Raw genomic sequence first — 4,715 nt, forward strand, 5'->3', positions numbered from 1 at the left:
AAAGATGCAAAAGTGCAGAATCACTCCAGCATCCCCTATTTGCATTATGTAATATTTCAGAAATTTACTTTTGATTCTTGTACTACTCTAGCTGGATGGCTATCGTCGTATAATTATGATTCTGCATGTACAAAAGAGTTGGCTTATGGGCGGCCGACCGTGATCGATACGCATTTGCATTTGCCGGTAGCTTGAGACGCTAATGCATAAAACACGGGTGGAAAAGCACTGTGTGCAAAAAAAGTCCCGTAAACTTCAAACACGACTAATCCTGGTCAGTCGCGTAACTTTGCCAGATACGTGCATAGTAAAGAGATTAATTTTGCGAGCGAGTACTTTAACTCGTCTCTCTGGTTCGTTTAATCTTCAGATCCGCTTTACGAGACACTAATTTGCCTCCAAAAGTAATTTCCAGACCTGTAGGAATATATAAATTTCACACTGGTTCGTAAAACGGCATAATATGCAAATGTCTGGCGGAAATATCGGAAATATTGGTCCAGTGGAAATATTGGTCGATGTGCAGACGTAAATGCCACCGAGATCAATAGTGTGGCTTTTACGATCAACGGTGCGATTTGTTTGAAAGAAAAGCCGAATATCTGCTTCCAGAATTATGCCCGGCTAAGCAGAAACTGTTCTCGTGATTACATTGGGTAGGATTAAAGCTCGCTTATGACATGTATCTATGTTGCAATAGTATGAAAAAGTGAAAAGGCAATTAATGTATCGGCCGCATCACCTGAGTTACATTACACCAGTTATTGCAAACGTGAATTAATTTTATATTCATTGATTTGAATGCATAATGTCTGTTTATGTTTTAAGCAATTGGAGGTTAGCTCGGCAATTTGAATAATTAAGTTGATTCTGTATGCAAATTAATAACTTATATATACCGGCAAAATTGATATTAATAGCAATTTTGGGAACTAACTTATTGTCTACCTGCATCGCGCACATTCAACATTTCTCTGCGTCATGTATAAATATTTATGCCGAATAAATTAACATGCATTTAGTTGCATAGGCACAAAAGTCTAATTATTTTTAGATACCGGAGGAATTTACGAACCCATTCCATCATTTTTTCTCGACGCTGCCTTTTACATTCCAAAATTTCTCGTTCTTTTCGTAATTTCTCGGCACTTTCAGCGGCACGCGTTTCTGCTTCAGCGCGTTTCCGTGCAACTTCCATTTCCTCGGCTGTTGGTCCTAGACGAAAAAAACATTTTTTTAACGTTACGATTTCTAATATTGTCTGGCACATAAAATTATTATAGAATAACACATAATGATTTGTGTATGTGTGGACAATAATATATATGTAACAACTTTCCAATTGCAAAATCCTTTTGGCCTCCGTTATGAAATCAACAAAAATAATTTAGATATTTTATTAATCGGCACCATTTCTTCGATACTGATTAAGGCTAATTGAACGTAACTGAATGTTCTCTCTTCCTCTTTGTAGATCGTAGATATAATTATGGTACGAACAAAGCAAAAACGAAGTAAGATTGACCAGCGGCGAAAGGATCGACCTTTAGCTAACGAGAAATACAAGCATATTAAAAATTAAGACCGCTGTTCCAGAAATTATTACTTGATACTTTGAAGGAAGTTTTTATCTCGTGATTTAACGGTTTTATCACAGGATAAGTCCTCTTTAATAAATTTTACTGCGAACAATAGGACACGTCATCCCGTGACATTTATCTTTTTGCGAGTTCAGAAATGGCACGAATAATAGGCTTACGGTAACAGGACGTGCGCAACAATATTGGAAACGGATAGAAGACATCGACGTGCATGTCGCAAAGTGCGGGAAACGCTGAGATGACGTAAAATCGCGGGAGGGAATATGAATTATCGCGCACCATAATTTCTTGGTTTTCCTAGTTTTTCCAGGCAGCGATAAATCGTGGGGAACATATCCGGGCATGTGTCAGCTTCCACAGAGATGACGAGCGGGTGGATTTCCATTTCGTCGAATAATTGTAGCGGCGTGTTATCGTCTGTATTTCTCTCCCTAGAACATCATCCAGCGATAGCAATACGTTTGTGTTCGTTTCATGTAATTTTTAATTTTCTTTTAGATATAAACATTTACGCAAGTGACTTTCAACGTTTCGACGAACGACAAATTATTTGTACAAACTGTACTCGCGTGGTGTTCGTTTGGCAAATGCAGAATGTAGAAGAACCGTCGCGCTGATGATAATTCATGTTATTTAAATGTACTTAAAAGCGTATAGACGCTAATATAGCATAACAATTGAGAACATGGCAGCTGAAAATTCTTCAATCAAATTAAAATCGCTCGAGTGAGTCCTATACTTTTTAAGCTGTGCCGCGTAAAGTATAATTTTCAAAGGCAACGATATACTTGATTTTCTCAGTTGTTACATTTTATTGCGGATGTAATCGATCTTCATCCGTGCATTTTCCAATCCCATTTGCGCGGGATTGTAAGTTAACTTCCAATATCGATTCGCCCGTCAAAGCTGTCACGATACGAACAAGCCGCAATTCTTTCCATGCGCGAAAATACTTTTGAGCCACCGTATATATATATATTTTTTTTTGTCTATATCGTATACATGATTGATACCTGTATTCTCTCATACGTCGCAGCATGTGTTCCTCCGTATAATGCGTGTTTTGTATTTCTCTCTCGGGACGATTTATGATTCGCTCCTTCAGAAACTCGTCGCTTGCTTCCAAAGCTACAACCAATTCCGGCAGGACCGCCGCGTTAACGTTTCTAGCATCGCCATTCTTGCCCACGAGTTCGTCTTCTTGCTCCAAACGCTCATCGCTGATCAGAAATAGACTTCTGGCTTGTTCAAGAGTCTTCGGGTGTCCGTCCATTACGTATCCTTGATTCGAACAGTCCGTCGAGTCCAGTCGGCTTAGGAACAACCTTTCGCGTGAATTGATAGTTCTATTACTATTTGAACGATGCAAAATGTCACTTGCTGATATCGTAACATTAATTGGATCATTTATTTTTAAGACAGGTCGATTTTTTATCTTATCAAAGCTTGCGCTGTAAATTTTGCAATCAGAACTTAACAATTTGAATTTTAATCTGTATTCGAAGGTGCAGCTTCTAGATAAATGATCCAAGTATTGTTTCCAACTTAAATGCTTTCTTGCAGCACGTTACATCCTACAGGCTACAAACTTGGTAAAGCGAGGTTTGTAACCTGCGGCGCGTAATGAAATTTATTCTACGGTGTTGTGTTTGCGTCGAAACTTTGATGTGTACATCGTGTAACTTATCCGGCAAGAGAATGACGTTCGAAGAAATAACACTCTATGCATTTTATGAGGCATCGCCCGCGAAGAGCCTCGTATATTCCACTAGTTTGAAGGTCTCCGGCAAAATGTTTTTAAAAAACGCGTACAAGGATGCACGCTCATTTATTCCGGATTTGCACGCGCATCGCCGGTGTATCGACCCGAATGGAGCATAAACCGTAGAAGCTCTCGTGAACGCGTTCGGTTTTCATGCAATTAGCGTTTTCGGAGAAAGCATGCCCCGTTCCGGGCTTTTAACGCTAACTGCACTATTGCGCCATTATACCGTTAATCAGATAACGTTTTGGCGTCAATGTGATTACAGCCCGCCGCAGCACAGGAAATAAAGCAAACGGCGTGAACGGCGCTTTCGAAATAGACGCGAACTTGCGATGCCGAGCCCCGAGCCGAGTAATCGTCGCCGGGGACAGAGGAGAATTTGTAAAACTAGCGCATCAGTATTTAATAACTTATTCAAGACGACGTCGTCGAGCCGGCCATTATTCGCTGCCATGCTAGCCCGGATCTCGTCAAGTTGCTCTCGCAACTTCGTCGCAACGACCTCTTTTTTGCCCTCTGCATCTTCTTCCCGAGCTCTTTTATCCTCATCGCCATCAGCATTTTCCGCTGTATCTCTCAGGTCATCTTGCGCCGTGTCTGCTTCCGCGGCTTTGATATCGTCGATCTTAGAATCGTGATTGCTGATTTTGTCGCCAATTGTTATACAGAGTGCGCATTAACAACAATTAACCTTCTCGCGCGAGTACACGCTCACCAATTTTTCGATTGTATCGGAGATCAACGTCTTGACGTGAACGTAATGTATCCCGTAATGATCCGCGAGATATCGAGCGACCCGAGTCTTCCCAGACGCTGGCGGACCAAGAACGATTATTTTCACTGGCCGTAGATTTCGCGCTGCTTTATATTCCTTTACGACTACGTCTACAACATCTCGGAATGGCATTTCATGATACCAGCGTATTCGATCGACGATGTACACGGGATCGATGTTCAAATCCACTGTCATCTGATCGTATATCTGCCGTGAAACTTCCGGCAGTGAAAAGGCCTCTTCCTTTGATACACTCTTTACTTTACCGGTGGTCAAACCTTGACTGAGATTCTGTTTGTAAAGATATTAATTAGCGGCAATAAATACTTTATATGTATAGTACAATTATTTCTAATTACTTTGTCTTGTAATTTCTTGACACTTTATGCCACACAATATTGAATTAAAGATGTACAATATTGTGTGAAAAAGTAATAATACTTTATATATACAGGGTGTTTTAGGGTAAAGTGTCCTAACTTAAAATATGAACTTAGGACCTCAAAACAAGAAAAAACTTTCCTCTGGATACATGTCCGTAAACGCTTAGTTTAAGAGATATTGACATCTAAAT

The 4,715-nt window shown here is 40.1% G+C and overlaps 1 protein-coding gene across 1 annotated transcript in view; it reads left to right on the plus strand.

The window, feature by feature from the left end:
- The window catches only part of LOC105564910 (synaptotagmin-10-like), a 40,140-nt gene that overhangs the window by 13,288 nt on the left and 22,137 nt on the right, over positions 1-4,715 (plus strand). The window lies entirely within an intron of this gene.

Source organism: Vollenhovia emeryi, unplaced genomic scaffold (assembly GCF_000949405.1).
Source record: "Vollenhovia emeryi isolate VEMERY1.0 unplaced genomic scaffold, V.emery_V1.0 DF939158.1, whole genome shotgun sequence".
NCBI classification, from domain to species: Eukaryota; Metazoa; Arthropoda; class Insecta; order Hymenoptera; family Formicidae; genus Vollenhovia; species Vollenhovia emeryi.